The sequence below is a fragment of the Colias eurytheme genome, chromosome 17 (assembly GCF_061535395.1).
Source record: "Colias eurytheme isolate Ceu_HAF_F1 chromosome 17, ilColEury1 Martin Lab GWU primary, whole genome shotgun sequence".
NCBI lineage: Eukaryota > Metazoa > Arthropoda > Insecta > Lepidoptera > Pieridae > Colias > Colias eurytheme.
In genome coordinates this window covers 6847115-6874108 of record NC_142996.1, presented here as the reverse complement: position 1 = coordinate 6874108, position 26994 = coordinate 6847115, and the positions used below count along the sequence as shown (strand labels likewise).

The following is a 26994-nucleotide window of genomic DNA, read 5'->3' as shown; positions in this document are numbered from 1 at the left end:
TTGATTTATCGATGATAATTAAAGGAGTTCTATTCTATTTTAGGTTTTAATTTACGGTTACGGTAGCTTAGTAAAGTAGGCCAAAAATCATTGTTTTATTGTTTTTTCTACGATTGTGTTTTTTTAGTCAGCCTTTAAAACATCTGCCTATATTTTATTACTCACATACCTACTAATACGAATGTAGGGGTACGCAGTTGTAAGGGCCTCCATCACTTATGACAAGGAATGTATTGTTCAAATATATGATTGTTGTACTTGTTCAAATCGAAGAATGAACTATATATTTTACATTATGACTTGAGATACTTTTAATTTACACTCAGGTTCAGATTATAAATTGTAAATTGTAGGTACAGTTCTTATCAAATTTTAATTATTTTTTTTTTTTTACATAAAAAGAGACAGTCTAAAACTTCACACTAAAGAATAGCATCTAAATTAAGCTACAGCTTAAAATAAGTTTTGAAATAATAATCTTTAAAAAATATCATCTCTTATTAGTGGAAAGTTCTAACAAAAAACTAAATATTTAAAGTTATTACGCAAAAGGTCAAACTCCAAATTAACATAGTAGTGGGCAATTTTGAGTCATAGGTGAACAATAAAATGACTTAATGAAGATTACCCGCCCGCGGCTTAATATCAAGTAGCTTCACAAAACAAAGGAATTATTTGGATATTTATTACACTTTAGATAATTATCCTCGTTTTTACAGCCGTTTTGATAGAGATTTATGTTAGCTCTGAGCGATGCTCCTAATGTGCAATCAAATATAAATAACTGTGTATGGTTGTTTGTGTTATATTTGAAGTGGAAATTTACCTTGACGGTTTTAGAAATATACTTCTAACTGTTATTTTACATTAGGGCTATGGTGAATGAAATAGGTATGTTACGTGGACGGGACGTCAGTTCGCAATCTGTCCATGAAAATTCTTATTATATGCCTTCAGTAAAGTTCAGTAAAGCTCCCAAAGGATAAAGTCCACTGAAAGCCATTCTACCGGGATAAGAAAATTTAAAGGATATACTAAAATAAATGTGTCGTGCGTTGTCGTCGCGTCGTCGTGTTTTATAAGCGTGTGACGCTGCCTGTAACAAAATATCCTTGCTATAGACCTCTAGCAGTGTTAGCAATAGAAATGAAAAGAAATCGTCTCTATAATGAGTACCTACACAGCGTGATAGCATTATGTTGGTATGATTCCACGAGTCCAAGATTTTCATATTTTTTTGGACAATAATGGACCAACAACAACATATAACAACTACGAGCAAGTATCTATGGATTAAACAGTAGACTGTATTAAAAATATCTAAGTCATTCTAACCCAAGCAATAAATTCCAAACATTTCTTCAATTTAAACCCACATTTTAGTGAATATCCCGTGTTTATTTCACAAAACCGTTGGCGCACGCGCCTCAAGCCGCTCACGCAATCTGATTGACAGCTGTCAATCACCACAAATCATCGGTATAATAGGTTCATTTCGGCCAATTAGACCCAAGTCACACCCACTGTGGGTGAAATAAACCCATGACCTAATATGAATATTGAATATTAAACGTTCTGTATTATTATTGTATTATACATCTGTTACTTGGGGCGTTTATTACTTTTGTGAATGTATTCCCGATCAGCAAGGCAAGATTTATAGAATGGGACGAAATATAGATACGATTGAAGGATCAGATTCAGGGATAGGATTACCTGAGAATTTGTAGAGATTTTATACTATTACTGTTTATGTTTTAAATTTAGGCATATAGGACAAGAGATGTGATTCTCTGGACCTTATATCAATCCTGAATTAAAACTGTTATAGTAGGGTCAGGGAGGAAACAGTGACTCAGGCGGCTACAGTGACTCATTACTAGTTCGGCTAGAATAAGACGTACACAGTTGTTGTCTACCTCCCTCGTTTGAAGCTAACGGTCCTCGGACTTGTACAAACCAATCAGCCGGCGTCTCAAGTGCCGAACAGTGGTGCCACCACGTGTTTTTGTTTTAGTGCTCACAAAATTATATTTTTAACGTAAGTTTGATTGATTTTAATATCTTAAGTATATAATAAATGTTGTAATCATTTTTTCTGTCTTATAGTTATGTTTATGCAGATTGCCTTTGTATGTTTAATTCAGTTTATTGATTGATTTTTCGATCCATTTGAATATGAAATAATCAAAATGACGGAGTTGTGTACAGTGACTCAATTTGAAGCGGTACACAGTGACTCGTGAGCCACTGTGTACCTACTTCAGTTTATAGTATGCAGTTCTATGTTTTCCTTTTGATTTTTTAGGTAATTTGTTTAATTATTATATTTTGTTGATAGAATACCACGGCAAAAATCTGCAGAACGTAAAATTGGAAAAGCAACACAAGAAAACATTAAATAAGGGTGGTTATTAATAAGAAATGGAGACTCGATAAGACAAGCATCTAAGAAGGTCGGTGCTGCATTTGCTACCCTTAAAAGATATTATTGAAAGACAAAAAACTGTGAAACTCTTGACGATCAACAGTTGGAGCCCTAACGAACCTATAAATTTCAAGACAAATTAGTCTACTGAACCACTTACATTATGTGTCTTGGAAGAGCCAATATTTTTCAAAGAAACTGTAGAAGACAACCAACCGAATGCAAACATTATCTCAGAAAACCTATTTCCAGCCTTCATCAACATGCCATTGACTTCATCCATTAACATACCCTCCACTTCGCTTATCGACACACCATTGACTTCATATAATAACATACCACCGAGTTCATTCGTCAACATACCACCGATCTCATCCTCACAAGTTTCTTTTAAAAGTCCGTTTCAATTCAGAGATCCAATAAAAGCCAAACCTAGACAAAATAACAGAAAACGTAGGAATCCTAGACGCAGGCTAATTGCTACCGATACATCTGAAAATTTGTTTTTGGAACAAGAAAATATGACGCAAAGAAAAGTAAAATTACTCGAACAATAAGAGCAGCAGCGATGAAGAAATGGAAAATGAAGAAGTATTATTACAAGATTCGGATGATGACATGGAATGGCCAACAGATAACAATCATGGATATGAAAATGACGCTGACACTGATAACGAAAACATTATTTTAACGGATGAAGATTTAAAGAAACCTTTACCTCATTCACCTCGAGAAGGCGAATATGTTACTGTCCAATTAGCTACCAAAAAACAGAGATATATGGGAAAAGTGTTAGAGGAACGAAATGAGAACATGGAATTTTACATATCATTTTTGAGGCGAAAGCCTGGTACTGACTACTGATAAGTTTATTATGCCAAATAAGCCCGATCAGTCTATTGTAAAAGAGGACGATTTAAAATTTATTCTACCTAAACCGTTAATGATTGGTACAGCTTCGAGACCATTTTATTTTTTTTCAATGTAATTTAATTTTATTACTGTGAATTAGTGGACGATGATTAGATATTAGATGTTTTTTTTGTGTGAAATTTTTTAATGTTTTTTATTTTATTTTATTCTAAGACTGATGATATTAATTCATATATTGAAGTTCCTACATTTGCATTAGTCATTTTATGAAAGATAATAAAGAATTTTGATTAAGTATATCTTTTTTATTTTCACTGAGCCACTGTATACTATTAGAGTCACTGTGTACTACACTATTGAGTCACTGTATACATCCACCGGTACACAGTGACTCAAATCTATTTTTTTATATTTTATTTTTTAGTTTAATTAATTTAAAGTATAATGAAAATATAATGACACAATAGTGAAATGTAGTAACCTGACTTCAAAATCTAAAAAAATCACATTGATTACATATTATTTACTATATTTTTGAGCGTATCGAAAAAATCCGAGTCACTGTTTCCTCCCTGACCCTACCTATATTCAGACAATTGAATTCGTTTTTTTCTAAATCATAGGTCACTTAAATTATTCCATATCAAAGAAATTGCCATCATCTTTATAAATTTATATTTATAAAGCATTTGAATGCCATAAAACCAAAAATATCAATTTCAAATTGCCATCAGTTTCAGACACAACAATTTAAATATATTTTCTCGTCCTTATTAAAAAGGGTTGTCTGTGTTTGTACCGCTTATGCCTTTTAAGAAGTGTAGAAATAACGGAATCATTTAATTGTATTAAACAAAATATAAATAACAAAGATACTAATACTATGATGTTGATCTTCTCTCTATTATGCTAAACTCTGATTAATTAACTTTCATCATAATGTTTTGTCGCATTAAAGCTTATTACTACAATATTTCGTAAGGTTTAAATACACACTTCAAGTAACAAAGCATGTTGATACCTTCACGTCAAAATCTTTCGAAGATTGACAAGCCGACAACTGAAATTAGTCTCACGTCATCTATTTATTAAACTTTACTTCCATTTACAACCTTATTGCAATAGCAATAAAGCTTTCGATAAACATCAAAGGGCAATGTCACAATAACGATAGACGTGCACACGTCAAACAAAAATTTGGAATGGGTTAAAATTAAATCTTCTTTTTGATTTCAAGTTTTTGAATGGAATTTAGAAAATAACGTTCATGTTAAGGTTGGATTATTAGTAGGAGAAATAAAATGTACCTACAGAGTTTCATGTAGGTACCTAGTAATTTTATATTTCGTCCTTTTTAGCGTTGCCAGTGCTACATGGAACAAGAACTTGGGTCAAAAATAACTTCAACGTCATTGCAAAATCACGTTTTTTTATGAAAAGATCTTGAATAATTTCACCTGAAAATCCCATTAGGTACTTTCCATTTTTTAATTTCTACATGTATCGAGCACCGGAGACCATCACCATCGTCATCGTCATCATCGTCATATTTGTTTTTACTACCAAGGTTCTTCAAAGTCTTCGTCTAAGATTATTTGATTGAATTGGACTATATTTTTAAACAATTCCAGCGAAGGTACTTTCATTCAACTATTATTACAGTCACACTCCACGTCTTGAAAACTATATTTTGTTTTTAATTTTATATTCTTAGCATTGACGTTTGCGTGTGTATATAATTGCTACGCTATATAATTTGTAATTGTTCCAAAATAGACCCTACAATTAAATGCATAATAACCGAATAATTAGACCAATCTCTTAATCGGAATTAAATCTGTCAGTTTCTAAGTAATAGCAGGTAAATAGAAAAGGGTTCTATCCTTCAAGAACGTATAATTATTTTGGATCAAAATGCGATGTGCGGTTTCGGGGTTATTAAATAGAATTTCGAACAAATGTGCTTATAATAGTCTTGAAATGATACGGCAATAGATGATGATAATTTTGTTATGACTTAAGACGAATTTTGCAGTATCTCTGGATATTATCGTCAGACGTGCCTTCCGTATGTTTTTTGTAAATAGACTTTGTGCGAGCAATTTGACGGGCGCTTTAATATAAATAATGATTGGTTTATGACATTTTAATGGTGCAAAATAGAGATTTATGAGGCCATTTTGCTACAATGAAATGTTTGTCTAATTATTGGGGAGATGATGATGTAGGTGTGTCATTGGGTTTTGGATGCGGTCAGCAGAAGTCTTTATCCTTCTTTATTGCGTTTAATTTGAGGAAATTGTTACTTTACCATCCCTTACCGTACCTTTTTCATAACTTTTCCTTATTCCAAATGCAATAGATTTAAGACAGGCTAATCATCCAGAATGACAATGACAAGAGTTGATTCTTAATTAAAAAAAAATTGAATAAATGTACGAATAAATATAATTTATTCGTACAGTACCCGTACAAATAGTCACTTCGTAGATTTAAATAAATGCCAAAAGTATTTTACTAAGCAATGTGCTTTATTTTAACTGCATGATATATTATGATATAATTAATTAAAAACAATTAACAAATGTAACGCAATATTAATACTCCAACTAATTTTCAACTGGCGTTCCTACTTTTTCCCTAATACCAGCTAATCTTTAGGCGCCAGTATTCACGAGTCGTTCAGAAACTAATCAATGTAACCAATGATTACCACTTCTCGATTGTTAGAGGGTAGAAGTTAAAGTAAACTACTAAATTACATTCTATTAGGGTAGTATTTTGTGATACATTTTTTATATCATTTGAAATTATAGCGTATGTCTGACGGAGGTCTTTGGCATATTATTTATAGTTAGATTTAAGTTACATATTATGTAAAATTGAATTGTAATATGTACATGATTTTAAAAGAGCAACTATGGAGTTTCTTGACGGTTCTTCTCCATAGATACTGCTTTCCGAATCGGTGGTAAATGTTAAAAATATGTAATGACGATTCGAAAGTGCTTCTAAAAGTAGTCTAATAAATAATAAATGTTTGAGTTTGAGTTTGAGTTTATTACTTGGTGGTAAATAGACTTATTTAAAAGACAACCTATGTTAATTATTTTAAAAAAGCTTAAACACATAGCCATCAAGAACAAGCATGTTTATTAATAAAACGAGTGTTCAAACAATTTTTAACAACCCTATTCCGAATCTGATTTCATTCTAGGCAACATTCTGCTCTTAGTGGATGCAATAAAACATTTCGTATAACTTCATTGGAGTACCTACCTATGAATTTTGTATAACTCCATTGAATTACCAGAAAATGTTTCCCTTTTCACGGAAACAGACCAGCGACGGAGACTGCTGAAGCCAACTAAAACATAATATGATAGAGATATAGGTACCTACCTACACATTTAATATCTTAGTTTCTAGGTCAATTTTTATTATAAACCTATAAATGCAACCAACGTAGATAATAAACATTTAGAAAGAGAGCGAAATTCATTCATTCACATTATCGTATCCTGCGATAATCACTTTGCTCTTTAAAAAATAAATAAATATATGTCTATAGTTTGGTTTCTGTTTCGTTCATTCACTCGAACCTATCATTATAACGAGAAGAACCATTTATTTTTTGCGCCGTTTTATGAATGATCTCTTACAGTTGCGAATTTTGTGATTTCATTGTATTTTACGACGCAAAAAACTAAGCTTCCACTATCCACACCGATATTATGTTGTTATAAATTATGTTTAATTAGCACAGTCTTATAATTTCAATTTTTTTATTGGATATAATGTTTTGGTTTAATGCCTTTTCCATTGTATTAGCACCGAAGTTTGTATTATTACATTCATTTTGTAAATTTACACAGTTTCTTAAACATTCGAAAGGTAGGTACTATGATGTATATTGCTGTAAAATTACAGACTGCCTGAACAATTTTAGTAAGACGGTGATGATAATTAGGTACCTATATATTAAAGGTATAACGTCAAATCTTACAAAGTTCACTATTTCCTTGAAATATCTGTTGAAACAATTCATATAAACACGTGTGCTAACGCACTTACACATCTTTAATCGTGAGAAATTTACCGCACGACTTTCATATTACCCACCACAGACGAACACATTTGTTACATACAAGTATAGCTGATAAATTATCAAGATAAAGGTCATAGGTGCTCTTTACTACCGTTCAAAGTATTTTTATTGTGTCACTGCTAGAAATATAATGCAGGGGACGCGTGCTATGTTGATGCGATAAAGAACTAACCGCCTTTTTTTTTTTTAGATAAACGTGGAAATAGCGCAGACGAAGGAATTCCTGTTGTGTTTGTAAAATTAGATTGAACCAGGTTGTTTGTATTAGGTAAGTTACTGACGAATAAGAATATATCAATGATGTATTAAACGAGGAGATAAGCCTTCTTGCGCATTAAGTTAAACCATAGCTAAAGTTTCAGAGTCGATAATGAATATTAATCTTATGATCCGATTTGTGTGGGAACTAAAGTCTTAATCGTTCATAACAGTGGGTAAAAAGAATAAAAACAGTGTTACCATCATAGACCGCGGACCCAAAAAGTAACCGAAATCCACCTGCACCAGTAACACCCAGAGCATTAAGCCACAGCACGACTCGCCTGAAGCCAAGTCGCTTATTAGGGATGTACCACGCACCTGTGTGAATATTTTCATAATCCTCCTAATTAGAGGTTTGCGGATATTCCCAAAGAACGCCGAAAGCCAAACGGTTGAGCCTTACTGTGGAGGCAATAAATTGTTCGACATTTGACCCCAACTTTTTTTTGGTATTCGCCCTCTGGCTGTCTTCATCCGTAAGGTTTGGAAAGTTCAGAGAGTATCTAGTGTAGTTTCACTGTGGTAATTAACAATTATGTAAAGGATTGGACAGACTAGTTTCGGATTTAATAATGTAAAAGTTTATTATACAGTCAGAGTGCATATTCATGCAGACGAGTCGTTAATAAAGTACTTAATTTGCATGCTTGCTAGGTTGCGAATCGATCAAGATTGCAATACACATTGCTATAACGCGTTTCATAAAGTTCATGGCTTTTTATCATTTCTCTTATTATATTCATCTATTGCAATTGTAAGTGTGCAAAATGTACAATATGTTCAAATCGCATAATGATTGTTGAATTTCAAACAAACGATATCGTAAAACAATTTCCCTCACGATAGTGCCACATAAATCCCGGGTCGAAGCTTGCTCTCTGCTCACTAATGTCGAAAATATTTATCGCAACCATCGTCAACTGTGGCGTTCGCCCGAGGGCTACCCGCCTCGCCGTCAAGTTCCCACGTGTTCCGAATGCTTGGATTGCGTGCGACCTCTTACACCACTCCGTAAAGTACGACCAACGCTAAATCTGTATCATTATCGTGATCAACAACCGCAGTATCGTCACTTTTATCTCCTGGACTTTGTTTGTCTGTGCCTTTTTTATTATGTGGAGCGGCGATTGCTGCTGCAGTGGGTCTACCGTTTGCTTCAGGCTAGTTTTGGAGATTGGTTCTCACCTACGATTTACCGTGGGATCTTACTAGGAATTTTTTGTAGGTGAAACTTTCATTACGTATGTTGTTACTCTCTCAATTGATTGTATATTTTTGTTGGTATTAAGTATCAAGGAAAAGACATGCAAATTGTTTGACTTCGTAAATGGCTGTAAAACTCTCTCAGTCTTTGCATTATGGACGATGAAAATAGCCATTGAATAAGAATCATTTCTCAAAGAGTAGTATAATAGAGGTCGTAATAGCAGCACTCATGGTAATAACGATGCTAAGCCACAAGTGATTACAAGCGTTTACCGAATTATTCGGTTCAATCATTCACTGTAATATTGGGAATAAAATCTCTGGAATTTTATTGGAACGTCAGCCAGTTTTTGTAATAACTATGTCTGAGCTGAAAGGGTTCAGGAATTTCGTTATAAATATAGTACTTAGAGTCGGAATGTTAATAAGTATATTGAATGTGAAGCTTAATACATATACTGATTATAAAAATTCAAGACAGGAATGTAGAGATATTTTTATAGAAATTTATAACACTGAATTTTTTAAGAACAAATGGTTTTTTGTCTATAAAACTACGTAATTATTACTGTACATTAATAAAAAGAAATTATCTTAAATAATATGATAAAGTACGTTAATGACATAAAAATATTAATACAGCAACCGTAGTTTCCTCATAATATTAGCATCAGTGTCCTAAAAAATGGATTAAGCGTAGAGTCCCAAAATGCTTATTGGAAACGTTGCCCGCCCCTAACCGCTTGATTCGTTTCAGCCTACTGCCAATTAGGGTCAATTTTCGGCTAGCACAAAAGTCCTGAAGACCACAGGTCGGTAATTAAAACAAACAGGATCAAAAAGGTCCGCTCCAGGCGCCACGGGGAGACGTGCGTCCCGACGCGCCGTCGCGCTGCCCGCAACCTACCCCCTCATTATAAACTTAATCTAATTATTGAATTCGTACAATGTTGTGTTTACATTTTTTTTCTAATTTACTCCTCTATATTTTGGGATGGATGCGTAAGCGCTAAATGGCACGTTTAAAGCAATATATCATACAAAATGGAGTCACTGTGGAACCGACGGTGATTTTCTCACGCTAAGGACACGGAGTCAGATTTCGGTCCAGTTATTACAGGTTATGTTTTGCCTCTATATAATGATTGTGTGGCGCTTAACTAGTAATACATTTTTTCTGGTACTGAGTCAGATAATAGGAATTTTAATGAAAAATATTGGAAGGATAATAGACGATCACATTAGCTATTAGGTCAATGGTATGACAAACCAATTTGTGAACCCAAGACAGTTATATTAAATTGTTCTATTCGATGGACTGCTGTGGAATGTATAATGTATATATGTATTGTTTAAAGGAAAGATGTCATTCTTGCTATTTTCCATATACCATGGAAAGTTCTAGCAAAAATGTATATACTTTCCCAGAACTCCGCCCTTTCCTATGAGAGTGATAGTATAGACTTAATTACTTGTGGATTATAATATATTTTACACAATTGACTAGTGTTGGTATTTGGTTCAGTAAGTACTTATCATATTTACACTGTTATGTTTTTAATAAGTATCATGTTCTGTAGTCTATATTATGTACCAGAAAATCTAGGTAGCTGACCACAAATTCAAAGTAGTTATTTCAGATCGCTTCTAAGAAAGGTTCACAAAAGTTTCGTGGGAAGAGACAGGACAGGAGGTCAATGTATCGACCTCCATGAGCAAATTACAAGTCGGCGATGGACGTGATCGATTTGTCCATGCATATGACATGTTATTGTGAGCGTTTCGGTTCCAAAGCGATTCATTTACCACGCTTACATTGAGTGGAAAGTCGTCATTAAGTCTTTAATCTTTATATTAGTGTTCCCACAATTATGGGGTAAGAATTGTGATTGTATGTCTTGTGATGTCATTTTGTTCGGACTTTGTATGTGATGGTGGTAACATACCCAGAAATACATAGTTAGAACAGACTGTATAGTTTGGTATACCTAATCATACTAATATTATAAACGCGAAAGTTATTGAATATGTATGGATGTATGTTACAGTTTGTTACTCTTTTACACAAATACTTGAAACGATTACAATGAAATTTGGAACACACATAGTTGGTAACATCGTTACACATAATATCGCGCAAATCCTACAAGAACGGAAGTCGGAAACTATGCGGGATTTTCATTGAAAATGCGGATGAAGTAGCGGGCGGAATGCTAGTATTTTATAATTTAAATTGCTTATTAGTTTTCCAAACTTCTAAATATCGAAATATATATAACGAAACTTAATATTTTCCTGATATTGCAGCTTGATGTCAAGGAACATGTTTGTGCAAAAGTGCGAATTCAAGATACATTACTGTCACTACCTACTCATACATTGTTGCGAAGAAAAAACATTCAGAGTAATGGATTTAGCAGTCTTTTTTACATAGCATATAAAACTTACTGTTTTGTATGGAAAATAAAGTCTACAGAAGCATTAAACCTTGCCAATTCATATAAGTGTATATAGGATATTACCACAAAATAAATTATATTTTTCTTCACCTTAATTATGGAAACTGAATAAATACATTATTTCACTTATTAGGTACAATTCTTAATATATCTTTTAATAGGAATTTTCTTAATTTCATGATGAACCTTATCAATTAAGTATAATATTATTGTTGTTGTTAAAGCTAAAGTTATTAAGTATTCTATGAATATAACTTAAAAAGATTAATGAATAAATTTAGGTAAGTAATTAAGTTCCAAAATCACAAAATATATTTCAGACAATATTTTTACAATATGAAACTGTGTTGCAATAATTGCTACTTCAATTACGCCAGGCGCTACAAATCTAAACAAAATTTACAATACATAGTAAAGGTATGTATTAAAATATAATTGCATACATAAGTATGTTGAATCGAATGGTATCCCCGGCTATATCTAACAAGCGAATAAATTCAAGGCGCGTAGTTACTTGAATATGCATTATTCGTTCCACAGTACGCATATCTACTGGACGTCATCAACACAGTGGGGTCAGAAACTGCATAATCAGCCTTACGTAAGTAAATCTGATAGCACTAGGCGTGTCGGTTGGGCGGGCTCCGCATTCTAAATTCAAATTGCTAGTTACCGCTCACGCGAACTAATTGTACAATTAAAAACATTAAAAACATCTTGGTTGTTTATGAAACATTTTAATTTTGCGGAATAGTAATTGTACAGATTAAAAATATAAACATATATAAACTTTTTAAAACCAGCCAGTTCTGAGTGTTCTTTATGAAACATTTTAAGCGACGTTCGATTTGTAAATTGTAAGCTAATATTTATTTCAAAATGGTAATTTATTGGTTGTGAAAATTGAATTAAAGATATTCAAAAATAAAGCAGGATCGCGTGTCTTCCATCACTTAATAATCGCTACCTTTTACTGATCATAAGGATATCTCAATCGGTGAACTCAATAAATTGATTGCTATAATAAACATCGTTGGTCTTTAGATGCAGTGTTTTGTTGTACAATGGTTTCGGGCCACGAAAATAGAGACTCTAAAATCGTTTTACCGACTGAAAAATAGTAAATTCTTACAGGTTTAAGTTCTCTATCTATCTATTTGGAGTTTTTTTTTATTGAATGTAGCTTACAGCCCACTATCATGGCACATAACATAGGTACCATGATATCATGATAGATACCATGTATGCAAAATGAGATACATAGCAAAATTTTTACGTAGAAGTAAAACGCAATTTATATGAAACTTAAATTAACTACCAATGTATTAAATTAAATTAATACAGTAAGAGTAACTATGTACCTAAGAGCCCCTCGTTTTTAGTATCGAAATTCGAAATATGTATATAACAATAACTCATCGTAGGTATTCTTATAATATTATAAACGTGAAAGTTTGTGAAAATTGGAGAATAGTTGTATGAAATTTGCAACTGAGATAAATTATAATCTGGACAGAAAATAGGCGTATGACCCCGTAATCAAGCGATATAAACCGCGTGCGCCTACTTCAACACGTTGTGTTTTGGTTAGGGAGCCAGGTGCAAATTGGGTTCATTATTTCCTCTCAAGAGATAATTCGTCAGAAGCATCAGAGTATAGTATTATAAAGCCTCGTGAACGTCAGCTGGCGCTCGGTTGGGGGGGTGAGCGGTTGTAGACTCCCACGCACGTAGGAAAAAAAATACATTCATTCATTCATTTCCTCTCAGCTAAAAATTTGTCAAATTGTAGCTAACCCAATATCTCAACGGAAAAAAATAGTCAGCTGGTTACAACATGGTGTATTATACGTCAGCTGGTGTCTCGAACATGAAAGTTAAATTTAAAGAAAAATTTATTTTCCGTGATTTCCTCTCAAACAAAAATTTACCTGATGATAGCTTATATGTAACTGTGGATAAATATATAGGTCAGCTGGCTGTATCTTGGTGGAAAAACCGTCAGCTGATACGGGAGGCTACAACCGCTCTTCCCCCCAACCGAGCTCCAGCTGACGTTCACGAGGCTTCATAATACTATACTTTGATGCATTTTACTAATTACCGCTTGAGAGGAACTTGGTCATAAAATCTGTTCCTGGCTCCCGTACCATTTTATTTATTCCTATATTATTGTTTTAGAATTGTAATTTTGCAATTTGCAATTTAAGTTGTCAGAAGTAACGGTTTTATACATCTTTTATGCTAATATCTATCCATCAGTCACTGTGGAGACTCAGGCCTCCTATGAGGGTTCAGTCACAGATTACTAAATACATAGTTACTACATAAGTTATGCGTTATTATTACGTCGGTCAAGGGTGGGTTTGCAGTAGCCACGTATGTCGTCAAAATTTTTTCTTATACATATAATGTCAATTATTATTTTGTTACATTTTTTAACCGCGTATTTTATGGCCTCAGTTTTTAAATCACTTCTCACTTAGATAGTTGCGTGTCTCGAAGCTACTCGTGTTCGCACGCAAGGTGTTTTTATTTAAAAAGTCGCTTTTCGCCTAAAGCTGTTTAAAAACATGAGCCAAACTCATTAGTATTGGCGTATGAAATGATGAATTGAATTTCGTTTTAATCAAACATGTAAGCTTTATGCATTCTCGAAGGTATACAAGATAAATGGGACTGTTTGTTAATTGTGTTTTATACATTTTTGTAAATAAGTTATTCACTTCAATTTTCAATTTTATCAACAAAGGTATATACACAATTAGTTGGTACTAGTCGGCGCTTACGTATTTTCTAGAATGACCTAAAATAATATGTTTTGGCCTCCGACAATAAGAGAATTTATTTGACTCTATACCTACGGCCGCGGCGCCACTATCTTGTTTGTTTTCAATTTGGAATGTGCACAGGAAAATATGAATAGCAATTTACTTTTATTTACAGGGAAATAAAAAAAATAATTAATGTTCCTTTTAAATATAAAAAGAGAATTGAATTGAAATGAAAAATTTTAGAGGACGAAGAATATAGAAATAAAAAGAAAATAAAGAGTATAAGGAGGAGAAGAAAGTACATATAACAATTTTCAATAAATACTCTTTAAGAACATGGTATTTGGCAATAAGTTCCCTCTAAAGGGATATTAAAATGAAAAATATGCTTCAGACTGATTGGCGTGGGAAAAAGTTTCGCAGTTCAAAATTGAAAAAAAGTCAAATAAATATCGTGCGGCGCATTCCCGCGTCTGGTACTATGTCGATTATATTTGGTGCATCATTACGATCGCTAATTATATGGTGCTGTTAAAACCACCCAGTAAATAAATAAAAACTTTTCATCACTTTTTATCAGTTGTAGCTGATACATAGGTTTCATATATTATGTATACTTAATGTATTCTAGTCTTTTCTGTAAAACCATTTTATTATGTGAAAAAAAAAACAGATCTTTGTCAGCCCTGCTTTGCAGTATACGCTATGGTATATTGTATAGAAAGCCGGCAATTCTACGGACTACGGTATTTAATATTTATGAGTGTATAAGTGTGAATAATATTAGTAACTCTAGGTGTGAAGTAATTCGTATTACTACGCTGCTGACCTGTTTCTGCAATTGAAACGACAAAACTGATTACAATATGATTTGCGACACTGCCTTATTTTATTTTGAAATCAATCACAACGTGTACAGCTCAGTTTAAGTTTATTGTGAAGTAGTAGATTCAATAAAATATAAATTGCACACAGTAGATTTTTGTGAAAAGGACAAGGATAATAATTATGTAGAATTTCTCCACTTTATAAGGTAAATACTACAAATGTACTGTAAATACTACAGAATAAATCAAAGTGCCAGGATGAATAGTGTTATACCTATGTTATGAGGTTCCGAGATTATATTAAAGAGTTGTAAAAGTATTCTGTAAAAACAATATTTCTAACGAAATTCAAGTCTATCATGTAAAACGTCTACACGAAATTAACTGCAATCATAATATACAATTTATAAACTGAAATTTTGGAGTATAACGTAACATAAAATAATATTATGGTAATAACAGCTCCATATAAGTATTTCAAAAACCATCGATGCTTTTTTTGATCGAGCCGCGGTGCGCACGCGCTGGTGGGTGGATTTTTTCACGTTTCTACACGATTAGAATGGTAAACTCCCATCGTAAAACGTTTTATTGTTCAACGAACATAGCAACATATTTTGTAACGTAATAGTTGTAATGTCATAATTTGAAACGTTTAAGTAAAACATATTATAGGTATCTCGTTCGAATATTGGGTTTTGAAATAGTATTCGCGTGAAGGATTAGTTTGTTTAGCTCTCTTGCTTTTTATTAGTTAAATATAGAAGTATTTTGCTGTCGGTATGTGCAAAAAGTATCTACTTACTTGATACATATTTGTATATTGTGTACTTGCATTTTGTTAACTTAAAAATCGAAAGACTATGATAGACAGATATACTTTTACAAGAAGACTCAGAGAGATATTATTCATTCTATTTATAATTTAATTAATAATGTAAATTAGCATCTGAACATTTAAGCTCTAATACTAAAATCTTAACATAAATTGAACCGCCATTTAACCTGCATTTAAATCAACGCACAATACCTTCGACCCAGTGAACCTAGTGCAAGCAGATCGGAATTTACGGCTTGCCTCTTTGACTTATGTTCTGCGGCCGCCCTTTACTTTTTATTGAGGATACTTGAAAATTAAATTCTACGTGTATGCAGTATGGTAGAGATGTCGGCGTTTGGTGTTTGTTGTAAATATGAAGGTTAGTCTGTTTTGCTATGACGTCACAATACCTTTAAGAATTTAAAACAGATAATCAGGCATACTATGTATGAACCTATCTACTGAAATTTCTCTAGGTAATCTATGCGAAATAAACGCGAGTGAAACATCAAAAAACTAGACATAATATTAACTTATAATTTAACAGCATTACTTTTCATTTAGCGAAGATTAACATCGACGTTTCGAAACGTAGCCGCATTATGCAAAACACTGAAAAGATTATCAGCGTACAGGAAACCTCATTGTTTCCATCCTATTTACATACAGAGCTCATCTGTCGATCTGTGTACTGATTGCATCGCCCATCGCCTTGTTTTATTTTCCCATTCATTGATGCAATGAAACTTAATATCATGAATATATAATATGTGGTGATAAGGTTGGTGTATCAATGGGTTGGATTTTTTTCGTAAGAGGTCCGGTTATTGAAAGGAGTACCTATCGTCTATTGGTAAGATATAAGGTAACATAGAGCTTTCACGAATAAATCTATAACCTACCTAATCTATATCATAATGTTTTGAAAACAATCTGAGCGATGGAAATTAAATAAGCTCTTTTACTATTTTTTTTGTAATAGTACAATAAATTCCATTTCAGGATGGAAACTTGCATGAAAAATAAACACCAGCATAGGAAATATTTCTATTAAAATCTGAGAATTACTGTATTCAATCCCATGTATTCAAGGAAAAATAAATAATGTTATTTAAATATACCTACCTACATGATATAAGTAGGTAAGTAAATCGAAACTTTAAGTCCGCTTTACAAAAACTAAACGCCGCGTAATTGTGAATAAGTGATTTTGTATTTTCCACACATGACTGGATGATTGGATAGATTTAAATTATATTTTCGCCATCACAAGATAGCTAAAGCAAGGTGTGGTCCCTAGTGTTGTTCAGATCCATAGCGTTTTATCGATAAACTTGAAATTCTATCGATATCTTTGACATTCCTAAACAAACGATATAAAGTCATAGATAATGCAAATGTTTGACTGTTTCACACTCAGGAAATATTTATATGAGTCGATAAATAGCCAATTAACTTTGGTCCTATTATATTATTAATATTAATGTCCTATTGAAAAACTAGCAAAACTTTGTAACTACGTGAAAGTGATTTTCTAACTTTCTATTTAATGGATCGTCTGGATTATCACATACAGATTAAGAGTCCAATACATAATAACATTATGATCAACCAATATCATCAACATAATTAAGATACAATACTAAAATACGTACACACAAAATTGTAAGATAAAATACAATAATAATATCGATAACATCAGACACCGGTACATCACTACAGTTCGCGTGACCTCTGGCCTTCGCCCGCGCATCGCACATGCCTGGAGGCGAGCCCGCCCCACACCTTTTCGGTATCAAAGAAAAAATCGATTCTACCTTTTTGGTATCGAAAAAAACATCGATACCGTACCAAAGTCGTTGGATTTACTGATCGCTCGATACATCTCGAATCGTGATATGAATTTGCGCTTGTTTTTTGATAGTGAATACAAGCCATTTGCGTTGCAAAACATTTATATTGAACATGTTATAACGTGTAATATTTAAGATGATTTGAACTTTTGAATAACTGGTATTGGAAGCCAATGTTTATAGCTAAAACATCCGCAAGTGTTTTTGTAACAGGCATTAATTAAATGTGAATGTTTCCTCGCATGAACAGGGTAAGTTACAATTAAATTCTAAAAAAAAACATGTAAATTTAGGTTCAATTATGAGGTGTTGTGCAAAGTTATGTTGGTGGCGGATTGAGCACTTAAGAAAAATTAATCAAAAATAAAATACATAACTCTTTTGAATGCACGAAAGATAGCCACAGATCGAGTTATACAATCGGTATAATCACCACCGAAACGACGCCTATAAAAAGTCTATATTACAATCAAAGATGATAAGATAAAAAACCATCAAGATAACAAAACACGTGTTGATCATTATGACACCTACAGAATAATTCGAATTCCACACATAATCCACTGAAAGGCATTCAAACAACAATGCACAAAGGCCAGCTTGACTCAATTAAATCTTAATTCGTACAAAGAAGTCGATTAATGAAATTAAGTCGGCATTTACCCGGGTTAACCATCAAAGCACACAATAGTCCTAAATAGTAACAATCAAGTGAAAAGATCCTCGAATGCCCAACAAAAGCCCTAACTAACCCACCTTGCGTTGCAGTGACTATTAAAATTTAATGACATGATTTATGCGGTTAAAAAAACACACACGAGAAAAGGGTACGATGTTACGATCCATTTTTCATATAACGCAGTTGGTAGCAAATGGTCAAATAAAAAATGTTAAACAGAACCGACACTTTATGAAAAACGCACTCCAACTGTGAGCGGGCTTTGTCATCGAATACAGAATTTATACATGCTTACCTGTTGAGCTCCAGCCGTGAATATAACATAAAGAATATTCCATATTTCTGGATTTGTGTTACGTAACTGGTATGGCTACACGAAAGTAACGGGAGGCAAATATTTTGCGCTAGATTTAAGGTAAAAGTATTAGTAAAAAAGTAAGTGACTTTGTCTTTCTACATTATTTATTCCTTTAATTATGTCTATAATGTAGAGTACGTTTTTTTGACAGTATAAATAATGTTTATCTCATTAACAAAACATACCTAATTACAGTCTGTAGTTAAATTATAGCAATTCAGTCCAACTAAAAACAAAAGCATTTTAACAAAAAAATAATACAAATACTTTCTATGTGCCATACCGAATTATAATATTTGGTCATTCTCTTAGTGGTAGCCGTCTCATTTATAATATTTTATAGAAATCAACAAAACAGAATCGAGAACATTAACATGGCATACAAAGCGCTATGCCCCGATTTCTTACTGCATTTTTATTGGTTATTAGTTAAGAATAGGTTACCCAAGTTTTTTGATAATGACAAACCTTTTAAGCCATTTATTTGTGAATGGTGTTATGAAATGCAAATTGGTTTTGATTCACGTTTGACAATATCATTGTGAATTTATTATCCAGTATATTTTAGATAATAATTTAGATATTAATATTCTTATGCTCTTTGTTATTATTTGTAAGGAATATAATGAACGACAATCATAGAACCTTAGACTAACCAGTTATAGTAGATTTGTCAGTAAGGCCTAAACCAGTTTCCAATAGGTTTGAAATAATATTTTCTTCGGAGGCTACGGTATCACATTATGCAGGATCTCCTAACAAAAAAGGAAAAATCGATAATCATGGAATATTAATTAATGTTAATAGATTAGTGTACCTGAGTTTGATGTAATTATTTATTAAAACAACATTATGTGATTATAATATAACTTGATAAAGTTGTATTAATGAACCAGCACATTATCATCAATTCCGATTAAATATTATGGTCACCCTCTTTATAAATAATTTAAGTAATTTTTCTATTCAACTGTAAACATCTCAATGTCAATACAAAGGTACGTGGGCATACATTGATGACATAAAATACGGTTATACTCCTAAGATAACAGTGTAACGGTATAATATAGATTAAATTATCTGTTGCCTCTCGCTTTGTTAAAATAACTCGTCTTTAATATTGGTATAATGGACATTAATTGTACTAGTAGATATTTGATATTTTATTGAGAAGAAAACCAAAAATTTCAGTTGTAATTAACTACATGAGTTATGTTAGAATTGAAATTATTTACCTGTTACATAAATTTATTACTTATCTAGTTATATATTAAACTTTTGTAATTTAATTGTGTATCTTTATTTATGGCGATATTGTTCACTGAATTAAATATTTGTATCAAAGTACACACCATTTTTTATTTGTCATTAAGATAACTAAATTAGAGAAAAATGATACAAAATACATTTTATTTTGTATTATTTTTCTCTCGTCTCGTCGTCATAAATGTCAACATTCTATCTTCTTTGCTTCTTTGTATTTCAGGCTTCAAGCATCATGTCAACACCACCACTTCTGTGAATCCTATTGAATTCTCAATTCTCGTCCAATTTTGAAAGACAAATTTAAAAATAAAGTATTTCAAATGGAAATTGCATTAAACATTAACATAACAGGATGTTCTATTAATTTATGAGTGACATAAAATTCTTCTTAAGAATAGAATAAGAAAAATAATAAAATAAATTGATTAAAGTATTTTATTCAGATAACTATAGAAACTTTTTTTCAATCCAGAAAAAGCTTCGATTCTCAAATCTATCAATATTTTCTTGTATTCTTAGCGATGTTTAATTATGCTTACCATTTTACAATACGAAAGCGCAGCAGACAAAAAGACGCCAAAAGATGCAAAACAAAAAACAGCGTGGGTACAAACGGCAAAACAAAAATGCCCCAAATTTGTTCGGGTCACCGTGACTACGCGTTTTCAGACGTCACCATATATTGTATTCCACTCAAAAATAGTAGCGAATGTGACATTGACAAAGGGTGTTGGGATGCTGTCGAACTGAAGTGGTAGCAAAAAAATCTCGATAAAGTGTAGAATTTATTATTAAACGCACACACCTGTCGCTAATTACCACCTTTTGGCGGCTCTAGCCTTTGTGACGCGAAATGAACAATATGAAAACGTTTTTTAACAGGGGCTTTGATATAAATAAACGTTTTTTCATAATGAAATTTCATGGGAATAAATTGGAACATTGGAGAGATCAGAGAACAGTTGGGTTTTCTATACCTTCGAAATGATGTCCATATGCAGCCATATCTCAGTGAGATTGGACAGTTGTTCAATAAATGATTGGAATAAGAAAATGGAGAAGAAGAGCTTGTAATTGGATAATAGCTTAGGATAAAATCATATTAGTAATGCATAATTTCAGAACAAGATGATATAGAATGCATAGGCACCTACGTTTAGATTTTTTCTATTAAAATTAAAGTGTGAATTGAAGCGTATTGTAAACTTCTTTCATTTCATATTATCGACACAGCATTAGGAAAGCAAGAACTTTCAAATTTAAATCCGTAAGCTTTTAGATGCTCATATTCTTATTATAAAATTGGACTATAAAATAAAATCATTTATCATATCTTCTTTTAACTAGTTATTCCAAATAATAAAATAAATAAGCCATTTATTCGAAATCTCACTTACTATGTAATATACAATTTTGTTAGTAAGTTGTTACTTAAAATTAAGGTTGCTTATAATTATTAGTGTTAGTTTTATTTAAGTGATTTCGACCCCTTTTTGGGTAACGGCCTCCTCCATCCTTTTCCATATAGTAGTAGTATAGTAGTTATTCCAAATAATTTTATATAAATGTATAAATACAATTTTCATTTATATATTTCAGCTTTACTTTATCCCACTCCTGGACTTCGGGGGAGGATTTCCGATGTTCCCTCTTTAGTTCAACGGATTACAAGACACATAACTATCTACGCATCTTCAGCATGTAAACTACAAAAAGGCTATTACCACAACGCACTCCATTGTTGTCCAATTAAATAAAACCAAGTTGAACCCACGACACCCACAGCTGTCGACATGGTCAGAGGTCATACCTGCTTATTGAATACGACACTAATATTATGTATCTATTCAATCAAGCGCGGTGCGTGTTCAAATCAATCATCAATTTGAATACATTTGATAGTATCGCCTGTAACTTAATAAAAAATGTTTGTTACGACGTCTTGGTCTCGTCTTTGAATGCTACACTTATGTGTAGTTGAGAATGATTCAGTATAAATTGGTAGGGTTCAGCTTATTTAATTAGTCGATATCGTTGTTTTATCCACTGGCTTATGATTATTTTTCATAGATATGCATGAAAATCAAAACTATTTGTCCTAATTGTTCATTGTAACATTTATCACGTTACTCACTATGCGATTTTTTAATTCAATAAACTTATCTGGTATGGTGTCTATCTCTATCCGTCTAAATAAAATATGTACTATTTTTAAAGGGCTGGTAATCCATTTAATTCCATTTCTATGTTTTTTTCGTATACATATTTTTTCGTATATATTTTTTCGTCATCTAACATCTAACCTTTGTTTCATAATTGTTGGGGACTGTACTTTTTTTAATTTCACGTATCAATTTTTCGGAGCAAAATTATTAAACATTGAAACATACCGTGATTCAATTTTATCACTCCGATTGAATATTGATATCAACAAAACATAATAACATATTGATGCCAAAGTTAATTCACTTTGACTCGCACAAGCCCGAGTGTAAAATATTAAAAACAGCACGAAAGCATATTATTGTAAACATTTATAAATTTCATAAAAGATTAAATCCATTTGGACCCGAACATTCGATCCAATTAATAAGATTCGTGCAGTGCCGATATAACATATTGCATTTACAATTAGGGGTGCGCTCCCTGCTGTTTTCTTCTACCGTACAAGCCTCAAATAGCCATAGCACGATTTGACCTGTGGCATTTTTGTCACACGATAATAACCCTTAAGTTATCAGGTATAAGATACACAATAAACACCAGGTTAAACTATTAGATAAATGCCCGCGGGTCATTCAGTACTATTTCATAGTTTTGACTACCTACGCGGTGTTGACAGTGAAAAATTGTATGAAACTTTCCACTGCTATACAGTTTTGGAGCGTACCTATTTATTGTTTTCACTTTTTGAATGGCTTTAAGTTATATTGAATATGAGATTTATGTTGTTACCTTTTGAGATCAGGTTATATTGGAGATCTTATAACGGGTTTGATATTACATAATATTATGTTACTTGCTGTTGAATAAAATGTAACATTATTCTCAGATATTAATTTTGTGCGTTGACAAAGTACAAAATAATTAAGAGCTTTTGTATTCGTGAGCTTTCTTTGCTCGCTTTCATTTATTACACTACTCACAAAAATCTGATATTAAGAAGTGATATTTATAAATTAGTTAATCAGATACTATAAGCTAATATTAGATAATATTGGTATCTAAACCTACTAATAATATAAAGCTGAAGAGTTTGTTAGTTTGTTTTTTTGAACGCGCTAATTTCAGGAACTACTGGTCCGATTTGAAAAATTCTTCGGTGTTAGATAGCCCATGTATCGAGGAAGGCTATAGGCTATGTATCATCATGCTAAGACCAACAGGAGCAATGCGGGTGAAACCGCGGGGCACAGCTAGTCAACGATACAATAAAGATGAAGATAATGTTTTGCCGTTATATTGGGTACTTCAAATTATAGTCTTTACTCATAAAGAATGGAAAGTACGTTAATTCATAATTATGTGTGAAAAAGATTGAGATTATACATACGTATAGTGTAGGCTTACGGTGGATTGGCATGCAGTAAAGATCGAAATAAAATTGCTGCTTTCAGCATAGTCATTATTGCAGTAATCCAGATCATAAGTGAAGCTTATCTAGCGGTTAAGACCTAAATAAACCAATTCACAGAGGACCGTTGGATATAAGATTTACGTCATATTGCTATTCATAGCCACATCATCATTAGTTTTCTTTTTCCTCAACATCAGTCCTCTCAAGCATTGTCATCGATATTAAATTTTAAATATACAGTAGACCCGCGATATTCCGACAATCGTTTTGACATGTCGGATTATAGGGGGCGACGGATAGGCCAGGGGCCAGTGTAACGCGGGTCAACTGTATAGGCAAGAAAATATAGCTATAGGAAATAACAAATTTCTTCAATATTCAATAACATGCAATCCACTTGCCCATTGCACAAACTCAGAATTTCCAGTCATACTTTATAAGCTATCTAACAGAATACAATTACTTACCTACTTGCGTTGAAAATTTATAGCGGCTTTCGTAAAACGGACAAATTACATGCAATTGCGTTTAGTAACCGTTAAATCATTTCCCACGCAAAGCTAACCAGGTTTAAACGATTTGTCTTCACGCCAACTAGAACACTGTCAGATAATTAAAAGTCAACATAATATATTATGGGGAGGGCAATCACGGGAGTCTTTGACGACTGCCTTGGGCGAAAAGTGATCGATGTCGGGGTGTCCTTCTTCTTTTGTTGTGATTGATTTTTAGTACAGGGGAATGCACGTGCATGTAGAGGACTTAACCTTCTTATTGTATGTGTACTACCCTTCCCTGTTGTCCAGGTCGAGGTCGGTCCAAATACAATAGTGCGTGGTTATCTTCTTTTATCTTCTTTTCTAAACGGTTCATTCGGGTTATCTCTCCCATTAGAGGTACGGTCTACGGAGTACTCGAATTATCTGTCTTTCTTGTTTGAGTGTCATAAGCCACGTCAGAGTAAATTAAGATTTCCTAAACGATCTTCCTGAATTGACATTTAGATATTAAAATTTCAATCATATTAATAGGCATTTACCAATCACAGTAATTACCCAATTTATCGTCACACCAACACCTCCTTAATTTTCCAATAGTCTTCAAACAACGCCAATAAATACGGCCAAATTCATACCAAAATGTCCCAACTTATAACACATGCTTTCAAGACAAATACACATTAAAAGTATGAATATAGCCTAAACAGTGACTCTACAAAAATGGTTACTTATAAAGCAATTAACCCGCACCATTCTCACTTGCTCCATTCATTAGTTAAGTCCATTTGTAACATCAATTAATTCTTTGTTTCAATGTGTCAGTTGTAAATTGAGAAGCAAACACTAGTTACGAACGTATAAACAATGTATGAAAAACGATCTGTCCAGTGATGTTACTTAAGACGATACACAAAAAAAAATCTACTGCTTGGCAGGCGGAGTCTAATAGCTCGCTATCGCGAACGCGGGTGTGCGCGAAGTCATTCTTGCAAACTCGCCGCGCTGCCGCTGGCCGACTCGGGACAAACATGTATGGAGTCGTCATACAGTTATAATATTCATATACATATATTTAATTGTTGATTTATTGGTTTTATTTTCTTGCTTATAAACAAATAATCTTCTTTTTAACAACTACTTAGACATTATTAATAATTATTATTATTTCGTAATGTTTACTTTATTACAAAATAATACAGGTTATAAATAATCTTTAAAATAACAAAAAATATTGTTACTCTGAAAAAATGAAATGGTACTCAATAACGTGGACTACTGAATGGATTTAGATTGATGCTGACGTAGATATTTCGTCATGCCCAGAAATGAAAGGTAATATTTCTGAAAGAAGTTATAAACCCTAATTCTTCTCAGTCAAAGTCAAGAGTGGAAGATATCACTAATACAGTAAAACTGATGCGAAACTTTGGATGTTAATTTGTATATTTTTTTGTTAGTTGTTACTTAATCACGTCAAGACTACATTACCAATTTTGATAAAATATAGCTAATTGCCTGGATTTACACATAGGATACTTTTTATCCGAACTGAACACTTCTGTGGGATAAGACAGGATTCACGATATAATATAATTCCACGCGGGCAAAGCCGCGGTCGGAATGATATTTTTTTAAATAAAAAAATTGTTTAAAAAAAACACAAAATATATTGACGCATGTATTTATTTTTTGCACTCTATTATAATTGTAATTATTCATTACAAATAATCAAAATAAAATAGCCAGAACAAAGTTAGGCCCTGGTAGGGTAGGTAGGCAGGTACAGCAATGTGAGACGAACACTGGCTTATTTATACCAATAATAATGTATTATAAACATTAAATTAAGTTTACTTTCTAACAACAAAAATACATAATATTAGCTAATGTGAAAGCGAATCAACCAATCATCCCACAAAAATGAAATGTGCACACAAATATTCATCCAAATCGGTTCATGTCATTAGGAGGAGTGACTGCAGCGCCATCTTCCGGGCCCAATTGTGTTTCCAGATCACCCAGGAACTCAATTTAATATACTTACACAAAATTTTTCGAAATGAAAACTCACATTACTATGTAAATATGAATATAAACCTGTTTTATTACTAAGCAATTTCCCGCACAGGTGTAGTAAGTATAAATGAAATAAATATCAACATCAAATTCTTTATACAACATACTTATCTACCACCTTCTAAGAAATGTAATTCTTGAAATTATTTCGTATTTTTTTAAAATATAATACTACTCCAATGAGCTCCTGTTCCATATTATGTCCGCCATACTTCCACTAAGTTCACCATGATTTTTTATTTCTTTGCACTTTGTTGCTTTTTGCTAAAAATGGAATCATGCGATTAAACCAGTAGAGCTTTGATAACATACATTTTTGACTGAATAAAGGTACTTACGAAGGAGTGGATTCACATTGTGAACAATCAGTGGGTTTATTTTCCTTCTGGATTCCGGATTTCTGAACAGATTATTTATGCTATAAATGAAAAAATCTTACACATTCGTTATGTAGGTACTTAAAACAGGGGTACATATCAAACATCGTCTATAATACAATTATCATCAAATTCAAAATAAAACCAACTTACTTCATTAATTTGTTCCAATTGTAAGCATTCTTTTTACTCCAACCTTTATGTTTCTTCTTCTTATTTTCTTTATTGTCCCCATTTGCCTCATTTTATCTTATCGTTATGTAACCCTTTTTTACGATTGCGCGAGCGACACAAGTTCCCCGTGTGACGGCCGTAGCGGGAATGACTCGTGCAGCGATCGGGGTAGGAAGGTACAGGGCGGCTCTCGCTATATTGGCTGGTCGCGCGCTAATTTCAAGTATTTCTTGTTTATTTCAAAACCATCGCATATTTCAAAATTCTAATACGGTAGACGTATAGGTTGTATATTTTATAGTTAATATCCAAAAAGTCGTAACTTTACGTTTGTTATTTTGAAGATGCCAGAGATTAAAAAAAAATAACAATGATAAC

General features: G+C 32.7%; 2 long non-coding RNA genes across 3 annotated transcripts; one reads left to right on the top strand and one right to left on the bottom strand.

Annotated features, from left to right (window-relative positions):
* Positions 1 to 1833: 1833 nt before the first annotated feature.
* LOC149901289 (uncharacterized) lies at positions 1834 to 3130 on the top strand. The gene is made up of 2 exons (XR_016457674.1): positions 1834 to 2041; positions 2342 to 3130. It is a non-coding gene; the product is annotated as an uncharacterized LOC149901289 (long non-coding RNA).
* A 22516-nt stretch (positions 3131 to 25646) lies between these two features.
* Positions 25647 to 26755, bottom strand: LOC149901288 (uncharacterized). Of its 2 annotated transcripts, none has more exons than XR_016457672.1 (3): positions 26596 to 26755; positions 26404 to 26483; positions 25647 to 26329 (listed from the first exon to the last, which is right to left on the bottom strand). It is a non-coding gene; the product is annotated as an uncharacterized LOC149901288 (long non-coding RNA). The 2 variants fall into 2 exon arrangements; XR_016457673.1 differs by having other exon boundaries at positions 26404 to 26465.
* Between the last annotated feature and the right edge of the window lie 239 nt (positions 26756 to 26994).